Genomic DNA, 20,870 nt, shown 5'->3' on the forward strand with positions numbered 1-20,870 from the left:
TCTGTTTGTTCTTTAGTTATTCTAGGTCTTTGTTAAACATTTCTTGTATCTTCTTGATCCATGCCTCCATTCTTTTTCTGAGATATTGGATCATCTTTACTATCATTACTCTGAATTCTTTTTCAGATAGATTGCCTATCTTCTCTTCATTTAGTTGTTCTTGTAGGTTTTTACCTAGCTCCTTCGTCTGCAACATATTCCTCTGTCATCTCATTTTCTCTAACTTATTGTGTTGTGTTCTCCTTTCCACAGGTGGTAGGATCATATTTCCTCTTGCTTCTGGTGTCTGCCTCCTGGTGGGTGAGTTTGGTCCAAGGACTTGTGCAGGCTTTCTGGTGGGAGGGCCAGGTTCCTGCCTCTGTTGGGTGGAGCTGGGTCTTGTCCCTCTGGTGGGCTGGGCCATGTCAAGCAGTGTGTTTTGGTGTGTCTGTGAGCTTATTATGACTTTAGGCAGCCTGTCTGCTGATGGGTGATGCTGTGTTCCTGTCTTGTTGGTTGTTTGCCCTGAGTTGTTCCAGCACTGGAGCCTGCAGGCTGTTGGGTGGAGCCAGGTGTTGGTGCCAAAATGGGGATTTCCAGGAGAGCACATGCCAATTAATATTCCCTGGGGCCTCTGCTACCAGTCCCCTTGCCACGCAGTGAGCTACTGCCAATGCCTGATTCCCCAGGAGGCCCTCCAAGACCCCTAGGTAGGTGTAACCCAGGTTCCTATGGAGGTACTGCTTTGTGTTGACACCTTGTGTGTGCCCTCCAAGAGTGGAATCTCTGTTTCCCCCAGCCCTGTGGAGCTCCTGCACTCAAGCCCTGCTGGCCTTCAAGGTTAAATGCTCTGGGGGTTCTCCCTCCTGATGCCAGACCCTCAAACTGTCTTGGAGAGCTATTTTTATATGGGAAGGTCCTTATGTAGCCTTCGTTGGTTTTATATATATATATATATATATTTATATATATATATATATATATATATATATATATATATAAATTTTTTTTGGTCCAAGGTCTGGTTTTAGTATGGATGACTGCCATCTCTTTCCTCAGTGTATGCTGGCTGTTATCCCCCTGAATAAGAGGTTTGACTGGTGTTGTCATGGCCAGATCCTGCCCTGGATATGGAGTGCAGCCTCCCTTTTGCTCTGTGATTGTCACTGCCCTGTCAGGGGTGTGGTCTGCTCCTTACTTTTTGGAGTAGAGGACCCCAGATCTGTTTCTTAGCTGTGATTCTGATCTTCGGTGTGAGGTAGGTGGGATTGGAGCACTCCCACTGGGAGAGAATCCACTGAATATTCCTCCTCTGTAGCTGTTTACCTGTGAGTGTGCTCTGTTGTGTCCCCTTTCATTCGTTGTGTGGGCACACAAGGTACATTGTTGCTGGCACTGCTCTCGGTCCTACCTTAACTGTGGGTATGCCGTCAATAGGCCCTGGTGATTCTCATGTGTTGTTTTCACCAGGCCACCATCACAGATCCACTGAGGTCAGGTCTCAGGACTGCAGTAACTGTGTACCTGGACCTGCTATGGAGGCAGCTCAGACTCTGGCCTTGCTCATCCCCTGTATGTGCCCATAAAGCCCACAGGTCCTAAAGCCAGACCCGTCTCAGCTGCAGGAGCACTTGTCCATTTGGATGTTCTGCAGACACTGAATTTAGGAAGCTGTCTGTGGAGGTCTAACTCCGCAATTTGCACAGCCACAAGGAGAGATTTCAGCTCTTCTTCCTTAGTCACAGAACCCCTGGGGCTCAGCTGCTGTTTCAGCCCCACCTCTGAGTGTGGGCCACCCACCAGCCTCTGCTCCCGAGGCTGCCAGAGCACACGATCCTGTCAGGTGGGAGGGACCCGAGGAAGCAATCCAGGTGAGTGGGCCACCCAGGCGATTGGGGCAAGCAAATTACCCAGGCGGGGTGGGGGCAGAGGAGGCAATGGCCGGAGATGTATGAGCCTGATCCGGCGTGAGCCCTCCCTAGTGCCTGTGGAGGCAAGGCCGGCACATGAGGAGAGAGGCTGCAATGGCGACCCTGCCCTTTGCACGTCACTCAACAATGGTGCTTTTCTTCTATCGTGGTCCAGGCTTCCTCCAGGAGCATTCCAGATTGCAGAGCTCCTCACTCCCATCCCCTCAGGCTGTCTCCTCACAGCCAACAGCAGTGCCCTCCCCAGGTCTGCTCCCCAAACCCCACGTTTTAGCACCCAGCCCCCATCCACACTGATGGACACATGTCTCAGGCTGGGGCATGCAGGGCTGTGGCATGGACCGTCTGGGTAGGTCTCAGTCTGTCCTTCCTGCCACAGACCGGTTGCTGTGCTCTCCTCCAAGCCCCCGAAGCTCCCCTTCTGTCCCAGGTGATCTCCTCACTGGTGAGGGGGCTTCCCCAGATGCAATAAGCTCTCCTCATCTTCAGCTCCCTGCTAGGGGTGCAGGTCCCATCCTGCTTCCTCTCCTCTTCCTTTTCCCTTCTTCTTTCTTTCATCTTACCTGGTTACACAGGGATTCTTTTTGCACTTTTAGGTGTCTGAGGCGGTCTGCTAGTGTTCAGCAGGTGTTCTGTGAGAACTGTTTCATTTGTAGATGTTTTCTTAATGCATTTGTGGGAGAGATGAACTCCACGTCCTTCTACTCCTCCACCATCTTGATCCTTCGGATTGACATGGATTTCTTTGAGTCTATCCTTTTGAGATTTGGTCAGCTTCTCATATCTGTAGATTTTTATCTCTTCCTAAATAGGGGAATTTTACAGATATTATTTCTTAATTTTTTAAAACACTTTTTCATTTCTGCCTTTTTCCTCTCCTTCTTTGATTCTAATGACACGAATGTTAGATCTTTTGTTATAGTCTCACAGGTCCCTAAGGCTCTGTTCAATTTTTTTAAAATCTATTTTCTCCCTATTGCCCAACTGAGTAGGTTCTATTGTACTTCCTTCCAGTTCACTGATTCTTTCCTTTGTCCTTTCCACTCTACTGTTGATCTCATTTACTTAGTTTTTAATTTTGGTTATATTTTTCAATCCTAAAATTTTCATTTTTTTCTTTATATCTTCCATTTCTTTGCTAAGGCTTTCTATTTCTTTGCTGAGGCATTCCATTTTTTAAAATTCATTTCAAGCATATTCATTATTGCTGTTAGAAGTGTTTTTTATCATGACTGCTTTAGAATCCTTGTCAGATAGTTCTAACATCTCTGTCATCTTGGTGTTGGCATCTATTGACTGGCTTCTTATTACTGTTGGGTGAGAATGAGAGTTCCAGATCCCATGTGGTCTCCACTGACATGATGTTGGTGATGGTGGGGCTTCTAACCACTGAGGTTGGTGAAAGTCCTGACTCTTCACTAGGCCTCCTATTACACTACTCCAGCAGGGAGGGAGAAGAGCTGGGTGGGGTTGAAGTCCAGGCGTCCTGTGTGTTCTCCACTGATATTGCCAGGAAGAGTGGCTCATTACCAGCTGTCTGGGATGAAAGTTCCCGTCCCTACTTGGTCTTCTCTAATGCCACTCTGATGGGGACGTTGGGGTGTCTTCTTTTAGTCTCTTGAGGATGGAAGTCTAGGCTCCCCACTCAGCCTTTGCTGTTATGGGTGTAAGCTGGGGCCACAGTTTTTCCTATGGTGTTTGGCTGGGGTAGAGTAGTTATTGTCTAAGAGTTTTCTGTCTCACTAGACCGTCCCTTAACTGGTCTTTTGACTAGAGAACATGCATTTGGTGGTTTTTTCTTTGTTTTCTTTTGTTTTGGTCTACAACTGTTAGGTTTGGTTTCTGGGTTACTGACTTCTTCAGCAGCTTCATCCCCATTTTATTTCAGCCATCTTGGTTTCAGGTACTTTCATCCTTTACCTGGACTATTGAGTTAACCCCTAGTGAGTCTTTCAGACTGTAATCTATAATCTCTGACTTCTCCAACATAGCCTCCACTTCTGCCAGTGTTTTCTTCCTAGGGAGCAGAACTGACCATGTCACCCTTCTGTTAATTACATTGTTCATAAAATAAAATTCCATTTCCTTTGTAAGGCACTGCAGATCCTCCAAGGTCCAATTCCAACTTTGCCTTTCTATCTTTAATTTCTAGTAAATCCTTCTGCCTACTCTTTTGCTCTAGACATGCCATATACCTTACCTCACATTATTTCTTTTGTCTCTAGCACATTTCTTTACTCTGGGAAGTATGGTTTAGAAGTTAAAAGCACTAGAGATGGGCTGCCTGAGTTTAAATTCCATCTCCAATATTTTCTAGCTGAGTGATCTTGTATAGTACTACCTCTCTGTGCCTCAATTTTCCCATCTGAAAAATGAGAATAATAATGACACAGGATTGTTATAAATTAATATTCTTAAATTAAATATTCTTAAATATTCTACATAAAGCATTGCTTGGTTACAGAGGAGGGTCTCCATAAATATGAGTTATTAGTATAATTTGTATTAAATTAATACTCAGTAGTTCAATTTAAATCTTACCTCTCTATGAAGTTTTTATGAGTTCTGCCCACTGCTCTCCTATTATTGGAATTAATTACTCTTTCCCATCTGCACCCACGCCACTTAACTTACATTGCTTTTATACTTCATTCTGTTTGCTTAGCTAGGTTGCAGATCTCTCTCACTAACCATGTTTGTTCATTTTTAGATTCATTCAGTCAATGGAAGCATTCACTATGAGTCAAACATTAGATCACAGAGGTGTCTAAAACATTGACTCATATCCATGACAGAATTTATTTTAAAGAACTTATGTGCTCAGGCACTGTGCTAGGCAGCATAAATGGAGAAGGATGGGACATGAGATCCCTAAGGATTGAATGGTGGTAAAAAAAAAATGGAGAGAGGAAGTATAAGTTTAGCAGGGAGGCTGAATAAAGGGAAGGTAATTTAAGGGTGAGAGCAGGACTTCCCTGGTGGTGCAGTGGTTAAGAATCCACCTGCCACTGCAGGGGACACGGGTTTGATCCCTGGTCTAGGAAGATCCCACAACTAAGCCTGTGTGCCACAACTACTGAGCCTGTGCTCTAGAGCCCATGAGCCACAACTACTGAGCCCGCATGCTGCAACTACTGAAGCCTGCGTGCCTAGAGCCCATGCTCCACAACAAGAAAAGCCACTGCAATGAGAAGCCTGTGCACTGCAACAAAGAGTAGCCCCCACTCGCCACAACCAGAGAAAGCTTGCGCACAGCAACGAAGACACAACACAGCCAAAAAAAATTTTTTTTAAAAAGGGCGAGGGCAATTAAGCAAGTTTATTGTGGATAAGACCAGCAAATTGAAAGAGAGAGATTTTGACAGTGATTAGGAAAGAATGAGAAAATGTTTGAAAGAGAAAGACGTGTGTGTATACATACATGTATGTGCACATATATGCATGTTTTTGCATAAACACATCTCGTGTGTATATATGTAAATATATGACATATATACATACCTCACACACACACGGAGGTGGGAGAGAGAAGGGAAGGAGAAAGAGAGAAACTGCAAGTTTGAGAGAGAGAATTATACACATATATAATCTCTCTTTCTCTCCTTCTCTCTCTGTCTTTCTGTGTGAATAGTATATAGTAAAGTATATCTTTCTATCTGCCTACCTCTGTATAGATAGAGATGGAGATCAGTCAAACAAGAAAGGTAAAAGAAAGATGAATCACTGATGACAAGAAATCTTATAGTAAGAAGGAGGAAAAGATTTGATCAAAAGCACAGGTAAAAACTCCCTTAGAGAAATGTAGGAGGAAAGTCAGGATCAGATGGAAGAGAAGGGAGTTACAGTTCATGTAAGTTGGCTGCTGTTTCCTCTGGGAAGATGGGAAGCACAAGAAGGGTGAGGATGGAGAAGGGGGCTAAAAGAAAGGGGTAGTGGTTTGGTACATTTTCTCTTGGAAATGAGAAAGGACAATGCAAGGGACTTAGAAGTTTTCCTAGCAACATAAGGGCCTCACTGAGGGTGTACACCAAACATTTACAACGGTGCTAATACGAATGATTTTTTTTTTTTTTCAGAAACACTTAGCCTTTGGACAAGAAAGCTGGCAGGTGAGGGTTCGAGCGGTCTTGGGGCTAGGCCTGGGGATGGTGGGAGGGCGGCAGAAAGGTCCTGGTAAGAGCCAAGTGTAGTGTAGTTATAGTAGCCAGGCTGTGTAGAGAAAAGTGAATGGAGGATGAGACTTAACTGGGTGAGCTGGAGAGTATAAGAAGCTTGAGGAACCAGAGAGGTTGGAGAGCACATTTACTTTGATTCTAGGGGTGAGAGTAGTAGGAAGACAGAAAGATCTGGTTGAAGAGTGGGATTTCTGAGTGTGAGTCATTCATCCAACAGTCACTGAACATCGGCTTTCTCCATTTACTGTGGGAAGCTCTAGGAACAAAGAGAAGAATGGAGACCAGGTGGTCCCTGCCCTTAAGGAGCTCACAGCCCAGACTTCAGAGGTGGTGCCTTTCTAAGCGAAAACAAAGTCCAGGATATGTCCTTGGAAATGGTTTACTGCAGTGGGTTGGAGGGGAGGGTTGGTGGAGCAAAGGAAGCTACACAGCTGGTAGGCTAGCATGTTGGATGTGTCATCCATAGGTGTTTATCAGTCCTGTAGAGAAAGCCAGGGTTTCGCTCTGCTCAGTCATTTCTCCAGGGCCATGTGTATCCTCTTACCATCCTGTGAGGTGGGAGCTATTTTTCTTTTCTTTTTTTGGCCATGCTGCGTGGCTTGTGGGATCTTAGTTCCCTGACCAGGGATCGAACCCGTGCCCCCACAGTGGAAGCACGAAGTCCTAACCACTGGGGAAAGGAAGTCCCCAGGGAAGTCCCTGGGAGTTATTTTTCCATTCAAGCTTTTGCATCTCAGACTCCATGTGACCACACTGAGGTCAGTCCTTGCATGGTTTTCTTTAGTGTAGAGTGGAGAGAGAGTGGGACTGAAAGAACTGATTCCGTGCTTTGTTGCATGAGTCTCTAAAGAACTACTGATCTTGTGCTTTTTTGCCCTTACCAGTAAAATGGAGATAGGAGGATGCCACAAATACTTTGTGAGGCAGAGGCAGCTGGGATAAGTAAAGATGTAAATAAATAAGCAAAAGTCGGATGCTGCAGGAGCTGTCAGGAAGCAGTGATGACGAATGAGTGTGTATGCATGGAGCAAGGGGACTGCTTAGGGCTCTGGGACCTCTGTGACTGATTTCATTTTTTTCTACACAATTCTAAATGAAACTGGCAACCTAAAGGAGCTGTGTGTAATCTAGGTCTTTCAGAGACCCCTGGTGGCTTCTCTAGCTGGGTTGAACAGAGGCCTTGAGATTTCTTGATGGAAGATACAGGCTGTGGGAATCCACTTGGCAGCATGTCCAGGCTTTTTGTGCCCACAGAGCTGCATGAGACTTCATTTCATGGCCCATCTGGGCATTACTATCTGGAAACTAAATTCCTCGCTTCCTGTTCCAGAGAGGCTGGCTTGCAAACTTCACTGATGAGGAGCCACACAGGAACCACTGTAGCTATTTTGTGGGTTTTGGCTGACAGGAGGGAAGAGGAAGCATACATCTTTTGATTTTTTACCCTTAGCTTCCCTTTTTGCTCTGACCTTGGGAGGTTGGTTTCTCTGGCTGTCTGGTTCAAATTCCAGATTAAACTCTGGCAGTGGACTTTATCTTTTCAGGGAATGCTATTTCATATCTTCAGGGGTCCAGGCAAAGACCACCAAGGTTTCTCTGCTAAGCAGTTCATAACAACACCAGGTCTAAGGCATGATGTGATCTCTCAGCCATGTGATGGCTCTCTGATATTTTTTAGGCCATTTTTCTTTTCTTTCAGAGCTTGAGAAGCCAACTGAGGCCAACCAAGTTTCAGAGCTTCTACTGTCTGATACTAGCATCTCCAAGGATGAACCATTCTAACCAGATACTCCTCTACTCTTAACAGTACACCTCTCCCCAGGTAGCTAAGGGGATAATAAGATTTTTTTTGTTTTGTTTTTCGTTTATGTTTTTTTGGATGTGCTGCCTGGTACGTGGGATCTTAGTTCCCCGACCATTGATTGAACCGGCGCCCCTTGCATTGGAAGCGCAGAGTATTAACCAATGGACTACCAGGGAAGTCCTGATAATAAGACTTTTTTACGAACCTTTGCACACCGTGTGATGAGATAGTCATCTGCATGATGGCTTATATACCAGGGATGCGCACTGCTGCTACTGAAATATAAGATGAAATGTACTATCACCAGGCATACTTCATTTTGTATATCCAGTGGTTACACTCAGTATAGGTGGGTAGACTCAAGGTTCCAGAGAACATGAATTTGCAGCACTGGGAAATAAGTTATCTGTAATATGGAAACCAGTGAAAATGGCATACAATGCATGCAATTAGTCATTCAGTTTAAGAGATGGTGCTTATAAGCCAGCTTGTCATCTTCATCAGGAGGCCAGCATGTGTACAGGAAGACAAAATTCTGAGAGGTAGGTGATGGAAAGAAGCTGTCTCTTCAATTGTGCCACAGGTTTTCAGTAATTAGGTGAAGGAGCTTTGGATCATAGATGAAAGAAAGCTGTCAAAGAGTGAGAAATATAAGAATTAGTAGGTGCTGTCCAAAGAAAGTGTGCTGCAATGCTGGTTTACTGGCCCTAGAGTGTTCTCTAGACATAATTTTCCCCTAGAATGGTGTGGGATTAATCTAATGGATAATCACAGGGAGAAAACCCTGGTTTTGAAAATATATGGCTGCTTAGTTGTAATTCTGCCCTAGCCAAGGTAATCCCCAGGGTCAACTTGTCTAGAAGAGAATCTGATCTAGATCTTATGCCAGGTGGCTCTCCAGTTATGAATTAATAAACTGGTATTGGTTGATGTTGTATCTTCTTTTTTCTTTCTTTTTTTAAAAATAAATTTATTTATTTTATTTTTGCATTGGGTCTTCATTGCTGCACTTGGGGTTTATCTAGTTGCAGCAAGAGGGGGCTACTCTTCATTGCAGTGCATGGGCTTCTCATTGCAGTGTCTTCTCTTGTTGCAGTGGCTTCTCTGTTGCAGTGGCTTCTCTGTTGCAGAGCACGGGCTCTTGACACGCGGACTTCAGTAGTTGTGGTGCATGGGCTTAGTTGCTCTGCGGCATGTGGGATCTTCCTGGACCAGGGCTTGAACCCGTGTGCCCTGCATTGGCAGGCAGATTCTTAACCACTGCGCCACCAGGGAAGTCCCCTGATGTTGTATTTTCTTGAGGGCTTGGTTGATGTGATTTGTTCTCCCCAAGTCTATTTACTTCTGGTCATGGAACATTGAATTGGTGGCCCAGAGCTTGGACCTGTGGTGTCCTGAGCAAGGCCGCTAGGAGCTGCCAAGCAGACCTCTCTCTGACACCTTTCTCGCTGTAATGGTGATGTGCATGAGGTTCACAAACACTAAGAGTTTCTTAAGTTGATCAATGAGGTAATGATGTTTGTTCTAGAACAGGGTTTCTCAACCTTGATGCATTAACATTTGGGGCCAGATAGTTCTTTGTTGTGGGGGTGCTGTTCTATACATTGTAGGATTTTAGCAGTATCCTTGCCTCCTACTAGATGCCAATATCAACCTCCACTGCAGTTGTGACAACCAACTGTACCCTGGGGAGCACACTGCCCAAGGTTGAGGATCACTATTTTAGGAACTAACCAGTGATAAGGAATTTCCTTGAGGACTAGAGCACAAAATTTCACTTGTAGGTGGATGAGTTCTTCATGCTCCTTACCTTTATATTGGTTAAGTGTATTAGGGTTCTCCAGAGAAACAGAAACAGAAACAAATATATATATATATACTTTTACATAAATATATAACAATAGATTATTATTATTATGAAGAATCGGCTCACATAATCATAGCGGTTGAGAAGTCCCATGATTTGCCATACACAACCTTGCAACATGGAGACACAGGAAAGCCAGTGGTGTAGTTCAGTCCAAGTCCAAAAGCCTGAGAACCAGGGGAACGAATTGTGTAAATCTCAGTCTGAGGCCAGAGAAGACAAGATGAGATGTGATGCTCCAATTCAGCAGTGAGGAAGGAAAAAAGAGGCAAGTTCCTCCTTCCTCTGCCTTTTGTTCTATTCAGGTTCTCAATGGATTGGATAATGCCCATTCATACTGGGGAGGGCAATCTACTTTAGTTAGTCCACCTATTGCTAATCTTATCTGGAAACACCTTCATAGACACACCCAGACATAATGTTTAATCTGGACATCCCGTGGCCAGTCAAGTTGACTCAAAATTAACCATCACAGTAGGAGATGCAGAAATGTTTTAATTACAGGGCAAATCACCAGTGGAAAGTGTCTAGAACTACCTGGAGTTGTTTCATCACTATTAAGGGAGGGCTCAGGGAGAGGGTTTGGTAATAGAGTTTGGCTCTGGGAGTCATCACTTATCTTACTTCTGCAGACCTTATCTCATTGGCAGCTGCCCTGAACAGAATCTCACATGCTGAGTCCTGCCCTCTGTCTCAGTGTCCTCATGAAGGACTTGCCTTCCTACCCTAGATCAGATTTATAAACGATGCATTAAGTGAAACTCCTCCTAAGCCTATGCTGTTATAATATCTGAGTGCTCAGGCTGAAGGGGATCACAGAGGTCAGGCAGAGCATTTTGCAAACTCTATTGGGCATCTTACAAAATGAGAGTTTGATTCCAAAGGTCTGGGTGCCCAAGACTATGCAGATCTAACAAGCTCCTAAGTGATGTCAATCCTGCTGGTCCTTGTACCACAATTTGAGTAGTAAGAATCTAGGCCAGAGGGCTGCAGACTATGTATGGTCCATGGACCAATCTGGGTCCACCACCTACTTTTGAAAATAAGGTTTTGTTGTAACACAGCCACACTCATTCGTTTATGGTTGTTTGTGGTGGTTTTGACACCATGATGACAAAAGTTGAGTAGTTGAGGCAGAGAGTATATAGCCCTCAGAGCCCTCTTATAGTAAAGTTATAAAGGTGTACTGACCCCGGCTCTACGTTGACTTGTGCTACATGGACCATAGGGGGTTTTCCTGGTCACTCTATAGGATGGCCCACCAGCAGTTGTCTTTCCTGACCCTCAGCCTGCCTTCTTTGTCCCCCTTTCTTTTACCTCTGGCTCCTGCAACCCTCTCCATTAGTGCCTGGGGCATGGAGAGACTTGCAGGAAGAATTTCTGTGCCATGGTTAAGCTTCTGTCTTGCATGTGGTCCTCTCATAGTCCTGAGGAAGTACCCTGCTTGGCACCCCACTCAGAACCAGTCAGCCCTGGTGTCCTTTTAGTCTTCAAAGTGGTTCACTCTAAGACCTGTTCAGAAATACTCTCTGGAACTTACTCATGCATACAAAGCTCATGCCTAATTGCTCTTTCTGTTTTTCAGCCAGCCAGAATTTACTGAGAACCTCCTTTCATCAGGCACCATGCTAGGTACCAGGGTAATAAGGACTTGTAAGAAGTCTCTTCAGTAAACCAATAATTCCAATTGCAATATCATAGGTGCAATATTAGAAAAATATTCTAATACTTTGATAGACAAGAAAAGAGTCTGGAGGATTTGGAGCTTTACTGCATTAGACCTTTCTTTTTAAATAAAACATGAATTTTTATTAATTTTTACACAAACCCATTTTTGCATCCATTGACATGGTATGTTTTTCCTCTTAATCTATAAATGTGATAGATTACAATTATTTACATTCAATGTTTTTATAAGTGAGATAATAACATCTTTTACTTAAAATTAAGCATATCCATAATTTGATATAAATTAGAATTTTATTGACTTCAATTTTTTAAATCAAAGTGTAGTTCATGTAAAATATTCTATAAACTACAGGTGTAAAATACAGTGATTCACAGTCTGTTTGTTTTTTTAATGGAGGGCCAAGAGGTGTTAGTCTTTTCTTTTATTTCTTTCTTTATTTTTTTTTTTTTTGACTTGATTTCTCTAGGTGCACAGGCTTCAGTAGATGTGGCTTGCGGGCTCTAGAGCGTAGGCTCAGTAGTTGTGGCTCATGGGCTTAGTTGCTCCATGGCATGTGGGATCTTCCTGGACCAGGGATTGAACCTGTGTCCTCTGAATTGGCAGGTGGATTCTTAACCACACTGCCACCAGGGAAGTCCCCACAGTTTTTAAAGGTTATACTCCATTTTTAATTATTATAAAATATCGGCTATATTCCCTGTGTTGTACAATATGTCCTTGTAGCTTATTTTATACATAATAGTTTGTACTTCTGAATCCCCTACTCTATATTGCCCCTCCCCCCTTCCTCTCCCCACTGATGCACTAGTTTGTTCTCTATATCTGGGAGTCCTCTTCTTTTTTGTTATATTCACTAGTTTGCTGTATTTTTTAGATTCCACATATAAGTGATATCATATAGTATTTTGACTTTAATTTTAATATCTTCATAATTCTGCTACCATTCCCATTAACTGAAAATCAATATTTGATTGCTGGATTCTCTAAAGAATCTTTAAAATTTAACCTTTAAAATTCATTGTTGGGGGGAGGAGAGAAGATGGCAGAAGTGTAAGACGCGGAGATCACCTTCCTTACCACAGATACAGTAGAAATACATCTACACGTGGAACTGCTCCTACAGAACACCCACTGAACGCTGGCAGAAAACGTCAGACCTCCCAAAAGGCAAGAAACTCCCCCTGTACTTGGGTAGGGCAAAAGAGAAAAAAGAAATAACAGAGACAAAAGAATAGGGACGGGACCTGCACCAGTGGGAGGTAGCCATGAAGGAGGAAAGATTTCCACGCACTAGGAAGCCCCTTCGCGGGCAGAGACTGTGGGTGGCAGAGGGGGGAAGCTTCAGAGCCACGGAGGAGAGCACAGCCACAGGGGTGCGGAGGGCAAAGCGGAGAGATTCCCGCACAGAGGCTCGGTGCTGAGCAGCACTCACCAGCCCTGGTGGGCGGGGCTGGGAGCTGATGCTCAGGCTTCGGTCGGATCCCAGAGAGAGGACTGGGGTTGGCGGCATGAACACAGCCTGAAAGGGTTAGTGCACCACAGCTAGCCGGGAGGGAGTCCGGGAAAAAGTCTGCAGCTGCCGAAGAGGCAAGAGACTTTTTCTTCCCTCTTTGCTTCCTGGTGCGCGAGGAGAGGGGATTCAGAGCACCGCCTAAAGGAACTCCAAAGACGGGTGTGAGCCGCGGCTATCAGCACGGACCCCACAGCAACAGGGGCGCAGAGGAAAAAACGGAGAGATTCCCGCACAGAGGCTCAGCGCCGAGCAGCACTTAGCAGCCCGAGAGGCTTGTCTACTCACCCGCTGGGGCGGGCGGGGCTGGGAGCTGATGCTCAGGCTTCGGTCGGATCGCAGGGAGAGGACTGGGGTTGGCGGCGTGAACACAGCCTGAAGGGGTTAGCGCACCACAGCTGGCTGGGAGGGAGACCGGGAGAAAGTCTGCAGCTGCCGAAGAGGCAAGAGACTTTTTCTTGCCTCTTTGTTTCGTGGCGCGCAAGGAGAGGGGATTCAGAGCACCGCCTAAACGAACTCCAGAGACTGGCGTGAGCCGCGGCAATCAGCACGGGCCCCAGAGACGGGCATGAGACGCTGGGGCTGCTGCTGCCGCCTCCAAAAAGCCTGTGTGCGAGCATAGGTCACTCTCCACACTGCCCCTCCCGGTAGCCTGTGCAGCCCGCCACTGCCAGGGTCCCGTGATCCGGGGACAACTTCCCCTGGAGAATGCACAGCGCGCCTCAGGCTGCTGCAACGTCACGCCGGCCTCTGCCGCCACAGGCTCGCCCCGCCTCCTCTGTACCCCTCCCTCCCCGCGGCCTGGGTGAGCCAGAGCCCCCGAAGCAGCTGCTCCTTTAACCCCATCCTGTCTGGGCGGGGAACAGATGCCCTCAGGTGACCTACACGCAGAGGCAGGTCCAAATCCAAAGCTGAACCCCAGGAGCTGTGCGAACAGAGAAGAGAAGGGGAAATCTCTCCCAGCAGCCTCAGAAGCAGCGGATTAAAATTCCACAAACAACTTGATGTGCCTGCATCTGTTGAATACCTGAATAGACAACGAATCATCCCAAATTCAGGAGGTGGACTTTGGGAGCAGGATATATTAATTTTTCCCCTTTTCCTTTTTTTGTGAGTGTATATGTATATGCTTCTGGGTGAGATTTAGTCTGTATAGCTTTGCTTTATAATAGCTTTATTTTATTTCACTATGTTATAGCCTCTTTCTTTCTTTCTTTCTTTCTATTTTTTCTCCCTTTACTCTGAGCCGTGTGGATGAAAGGCTCTTGGTGCTCCAGCCAGGCATCAGGGCCGTGCCTCTGAGGTGGGAGAGCCAACTTCAGGACACTGGTCCACAAGAGACCTCCCAGCTCCACGTAATACCAAACAGCAAAAATCTCTCAGAGATCTCCATCTCAACATCAAGACCCAGCTTCACTCAACGACCAGCAAGCTACAGTGCTGGACACCCTATGCCAAACAACTAGCAAGACAGGAACACATCCCCATCCATTAGCAGAGAGGCTGCCTAAAATCATAATAAGGCCACAGACACCCCAAAATACACCACCAGACGTGGACGTGCCCACCAGAAAGACAAGATCCAACCTCATCCACCAGAACACAGGCACTAGTCCCCTCCACCAGGAAGCCTACACAACCCACTGAACCAACCTTAGCCACTGGGGACAGATACCAAAAACAACGGGAACTAGGAACCTGCAGCCTGTGAAAAGGAGACCCCAAACACAGTAAGATAAGCAAAATGAGAAGACAGAAAAACACACAGCAGATGAAGGAGCAGGGTCAAAACACACCAGACTTAACAAATGAAGAGGAAAGAGGTAGTCTACCTGAAAAAGAATTCAGAATAATGATAGTAAGGATGATCCAAAATCTGGGAAATAGAATAGACAAAATGCAAGAAACATTTAACAAGGACGTAGAAGAACTAAAGAGGAACCAAGCAATGATGAAAAACACAATAAATGAAATTAAAAATACTCTAGATGGGATCAATAGCAGAATAACTGAGGCAGAAGAAAGGATAAGTGACCTGGAAGATAAAATGGTGGAAATAACTACTGCAGAGCAGGATAAAGAAAAAAGAATGAAAAGAACTGAGGACAGTCTTAGAGACTTCTGGGACAACATTAAACGCACCAACATTCGAATTATAGGGGCCCCAGAAGAAGAAGAGAAAAAGAAAGGGACTGATAAAATATTTGAAGAGATTATAGTTGAAAACTTCCCTAATATGGGAAAGGAAATAGTTAGTCAAATCCTGGAAGCACAGAGTCCCATACAGGATAAATCCAAGGAGAAACATGCCAAGACACATATTAATCAAACTGTCAAAAATTAAATATAAAGGAAACATATTAAAAGCAGCAAGGGAAAAACAACAAATAACACACAGGGGAATCCCCATAAGGTTAACAGCTGATCTTTCAGCAGAAACTCTGCAAGCCAGAATGGAGTGGCAGGATATACTTAAAGTGATGAAGGAGAAAAACCTACAACCAAGATTACCCTACCCAGCAAGGATCTCATTCAGATGTGATGGAGAAACGAAAACCTTTACAGACAAGCAAAAGCTGAGAGAGTTCAGCACCACCAAACCAGCTTTACAACAAATGCTAAAGGAACTTCTCTAGGCAAGAAACACAAGAGAAGGAAAACACCTACAATAAGAAACCCAAAACAGTTAAGAAAATGGGAATAGGAACATATATATTGATAATTACCTTGAATGTAAATGGATTAAATGCTCCCACCAAAAGACACAGGCTGGCTGAATGGATACAAAAACAAGACCCTTATATATGCTGTCTACAAGAGACCCACTTCAGACCTAGAGACACATACAGACTGAAAGTGAGGGGATGGAAAAAGATAGTCCATGCAAATGGAAATCAAAAGAAAGCTGGAGTAGCAGTTCTCATATCAGACAAAATAGACTTTCAAATAAAGACTATTACAAGAGACAAAGAAGGACACTATATAATGATCAAGGGATCGATCCAAGAGGAAGGTATAACAATTGTAAATATTTATGCACCCAACATAGGAGCACATCAATACATAAGGCAAGTACTAACAGCCATAAAAGGGGAAATCGACAGCAACACAATCATAGTAGGGGACTTTAACACCCCACTTTCACCAATGGACAGATCATCCAAAATGAAAATAAATAAGGAAACACAAGCTTTAAATGATACATTAAAGATGGACTTAATTGATATTTATAGGACATTCCGCCCAAAAACAACAGAATACACATTTTTCTCAAGTGCTCATGGAACATTCTCCAGGATAGATCATATCTTGGGTCACAAATCAAGCCTTGGTAAATCTAAGAAAATTGAAATCATATCAAGTATCTTTTCCGACCACAGCGCTATGAGACTAGATATCAATTACAGGAAAAGATCTGTAAAAAATACAAACACATGGAGGCTACACAATACACTACTTAATAACGAAGTGATCACTGAAGAAATCAAAGGGGAAATCAAAAAATACCTAGAAACAAATGACAATGGAGATACAACGACCCAAAACCTATGGGACGCAGCAAAAGCATTGCTAAGAGGGAAGTTTATAGCAATACAAGCCTACCTCAAGAAATAGGAAACATCTCGAATAAACAACCTAACCTTGCACCTAAAGCAATTAGAGAAAGAAGAACAAAAAAACCCCAAAGCTAGCAGAAGGAAAGAAATCATAAAGATCAGGTCAGAAATAAATGAAAAGGAAATGAAGGAAACAATAGCAAAAATCAATGAAACTAAAAGCTGGTTCTTTGAGAAGATAAACAAAATTGATAAACCATTAGCCAGACTCATCAAGAAAAAAAGGGAGAAGAGTCAAATCAATAGAATTAGAAATGAAAAAGGAGAAGTAACCAGTGACACTGCAGAAATACAAAAGATCATGAGAGATTACTACAAGCAATGCTATGCCAATAAAATGGACAACCTGGAAGAAATGGACAGATTCTTAGACATGCACAATCTGCTGAGACTGAACCAGGAAGAAATAGAAAATATGAACAGACCAATCACAAGCACTGAAATTGAAACTGTGATTAAAAACCTTCCAACAAACAAAAGCCCAGGACCAGATGGCTTCACAGGTGAATTCTATCAAACATTTAGAGAAGAGCTAACACCTATCCTTCTCAAACTCTTCCAAAATATTGCAGAGGGAGGAACACTCCCAAACTCATTCTACGAGGCCACCATCACCCTGATACCAAAACCAGACAAAGATGTCACAAAGAAAGAAAACTACAGGCCAATATTCCTGATGAACATAGATGCAAAAATCCTCAACAAAATACTAGCAAACAGAATCCAACAGCACATTAAAAGGATCATACACCATGATCAAGTGGGGTTTATCCCAGGAATGCAAGGATACTTCAATATACGCAAATCAATCAATGTGATACACCATATTAACAAATTGAAGGAGAAAAACCATATGATCATCTCAATAGATGCAGAGAAAGCTTTCGACAAAATTCAACACCCATTTATGATAAAAGCCCTGCAGAAAGTAGGCATAGAGGGAACTTTCCTCAACATAATAAAGGCCATATATGACAAACCCACAGCCAACATTGTCCTCAATGGTGAAAAACTGAAACCATTTCCACTAAGATCAGGAACAAGACAAGGTTGCCCACTCTCACAACTATTATTCAACATAGTTTTGGAAGTGTTAGCCACAGCAATCAGAGAAGAAAAAGAAATAAAAGGAATCCAAATCGGAAAAGAAGAAGTAAAGCTGTCACTATTTGCAGATGACATGATACTATACATAGAGAATCCTAAAGATGCTACCAGAGAACTCCTAGAGCTAATCAATGAATTTGGTAAAGTAGCAGGATACAAAATTAATGCACAGAAATCTCTTGCATTCTATACACTAATGATGAAAAATCTGAAAGTGAAATTAAGAAAACACTCCCGTTTACCATTGTAAAAAAAGAATAAAATATCTAGGAATAAACCTACCTAAGGAGACAAAAGACCTGTACGCAGAAAATTATAAGACACTGATGAAAGAAATTAAAGATGATACAAATAGATAGAGAGATATACCATGTTCCTGGATTGGAAGAATCAACATTGTGAAAATGACTCTACTACCCAAAGCAATCTACAGATTCAGTGCAATCCCTATCAAACTACCACTGGCATTTTTCACAGAACTAGAACAAAAAATTTCACAATTTGTATGGAAACACAAAAGACCCCGAATAGCCAAAGCAATCTTGAGAACGAAAAATGGAGCTGGGGGAATCAGGCTCCCTGACTTCAGACTATATTACAAAGCTACAGTAATCAAGACAGTTTGGTACTGGCACAAAAACAGAAATATAGATCAGTGGAACAGGATAGAAAGCCCAGAGATAAACCCACACACATATGGTCACCTTATCTTTGATAAAGGAGGCAAGCATATACAGTGGAGAAAAGACAGCCTCTTCAATAAGTGGTGCTGGGAAAATTGGACAGATACATTTAAGAGTATGAAATTAGAACACTCCCTCACAGCATGCACAAAAATAAACTCAAAATGGATTAAAGACCTAAGTGTAAGGCCAGACACTATCAAACTCTTAGAGGAAAACATAGGCAGAACACTCTATGACATAAATCACAGCAAGATTCTTTTTGACCCAGCTCCCAGAGAAATGGAAATAAGAACACAAATAAACAAATGGGACCTAATGAAACTTAAAAGCTTTTGCACAGCAAAGGAAACCATAAACAAGACCAAAAGACAACCATCAGAATGGGAGAAAATATTTGCAAATGAAGCAACTGACAAAGGATTAATCTCCAAGATTTACAAGCAGCTCATGCAGCTCAATAACAAAAAAATGAACAACCCAATCCAAAAATGGGCAGAAGACCTAAATAGACATTTCTCCAAAGAAGATATACAGATTGCCAACAGACACATGAAAGAATGCTCAACATCATTAATCATTAGAGAAATGCAAATCAAAACTACAATGAGATATCATCTCACACCGGTCAGAATGGCCATCATCAAAAAATCTAGAAACAATAAATGCTGGAGAGGGTGTGGAGGAAAGGGAACACTCTTGCACTGTTGGTGGGAATGTAAATTGATACAGCCACTATGGAGAACAGTATGGAGGTTCCTTAAAAAACTACAAATAGAGCTACCATACGACCCAGCAATCCCACTACTGGGCATATACCCTGAGAAAACCATAGTTCAAAAAGAGTCATGTACCAAAATGTTCATTGCAGCTCTATTTACAATAGCCAGGACATGGAAGCAACCTAAATGTCCATCATTGGATGAATGGATAAAGAAGATGTGGCACATATATACAATGGAATATTACTCAGCCATAAAAGGAAATGAAATGGAGGTATTTGTAATGAGGTGGATGGAGTTAGAGTCTGTCGTACAGAGTGAAGTAAGTCAGAAAGAGAAAAACAAACACAGTATGCTAACACATATATACGGAATCTAAGGGGAAAAAAAAAACTGTCATGAAAAACCTAGTGGCAAGACGGGAATAAAGACACAGACCTACTAGAGAATTGACTTGAGGATATGGGGAGTGGGTGGGGTGAGATGTGACAGGGTGAGAGAGTGTCACGGACATATATACACTACCAAATGTAAAATAGATAGCTAGTGGGAAGCAGCCGTATAGCACAGGGAGATCAGCTCGGTGCTTTGTGACCACCTAGAGGGGTGGGATGTGGGGAGGGTGGGAGGGAGGGAGATGCAAGAGGGAAGAGATATGGGAACATATTGTATATGTATAACTGATTCACTTTGTTATAAAGCAGAAGCTAACACACCATTGTAAGGCAATTATACTTCAATAAAGATGTTTTAAAAAAAATTCATTGTTGTATCTCATCAACATCTTATATTTATTATTATTATTATTATTAATTTTAAAAATTGTAAAATACGGATAACATAAAATTTGCTATTTTAACCATTTTTAAGTGTACAGCTCAGTGGCATCAAGTACATATACTTTGTTGTGCAACCATTATCATTATCCATATCCAGAACACTTTTCATCTTGCAAAACTGAAACTTTGTACTCTGTACCCATTAAACATAATTTCCTATTTCTCCCTTCTCCCAACCCCTGACAACCACCATTCTGCCTTCTGTCTATGAATTTGACTACTCTAGGTGCTTCATATAAGTGGAATCATACCATATTTGTTCTTTTGTGACTGGCTTACTTCACTTAGCATAATGTCCTCAAGGTTCATCCATGTTGTGCATGTGTCAGAATTTCATTCTTTTTTAAGACTGTGAGTAATATTCCATTGTATGCATATACCACATTTTGTTTATCCATTTGTCTGTGAAGACACTTTGATTGATTTATCTTTAGGCTGTCATAATAATGCTTCATCATAATTTGTGTACAAATATCTGTTCAAGTCCCTGCTTTCAATTCTTTTAGGTGTAGATCCAGAGTGGAATTGCTGAATCATATGGTAATTCTATTTTTAATTTTTTGAGAAACTGCCACACTGTTTTCCATAGTGCTTTCACAATTTTACTTTCCCATCAACAGTACAAGGGTTCCTCTCCAATCCTTTCCAACACTTACTATTTTCTGTTTTTTTTTTTTTTTGATAGTAACCATCCTAATTGATATGGGATGGTATCTCATTGTGTTTTTGATTTGTGTTTCCCTAATGATTAGTGACGTTGAGCATCTTTTCATGTGCTTATTGGTCATTCATGAATCTTCCTTGAAGAAAGGTCTATTCAAATCCTTTGTCCATTTTTTAATCAGGTTGTTTGTTTTTTGCTGTTGTTGTGTTGTAGGAGTTCTCTATAATCTAGATATTAATCCCTCATCAGATATATGATTTGCAAATATTTTCTCCCATTCCATGG

At 42.8% G+C, this 20,870-nt stretch overlaps 2 protein-coding genes across 14 annotated transcripts in view; one reads left to right on the forward strand and one right to left on the reverse strand.

The window, feature by feature from the left end:
• The window catches only part of LOC309611944 (uncharacterized protein), a 371,966-nt gene that overhangs the window by 54,562 nt on the left and 296,534 nt on the right, over nt 1–20,870 (reverse strand). The window lies entirely within an intron of this gene.
• Nucleotides 1–20,870, forward strand: part of EVA1A (eva-1 homolog A, regulator of programmed cell death) — an 82,561-nt gene that overhangs the window by 39,453 nt on the left and 22,238 nt on the right. For 3 of the 13 annotated variants that reach the window (XM_082357036.1, XM_082357030.1, XM_082357032.1), the window contains 2 exons: nt 5,984–6,016; nt 7,782–7,904. The exons of 7 other annotated variants lie outside the window; for them this stretch is intronic. The gene's annotated coding sequence lies outside the window, so the exon portion shown is untranslated. Of the gene's footprint in view, nt 1–5,983; nt 6,017–7,781; nt 7,905–20,443; nt 20,462–20,870 lie in introns of those variants that run through there. 3 more of the 13 variants (XM_082357029.1, XM_082357037.1, XM_082357026.1) reach the window with 3 other exon arrangements.

Source organism: Balaenoptera borealis (assembly GCF_965194805.1).
Source record: "Balaenoptera borealis genome assembly, chromosome: 15".
Lineage (NCBI taxonomy): Eukaryota > Metazoa > Chordata > Mammalia > Artiodactyla > Balaenopteridae > Balaenoptera > Balaenoptera borealis.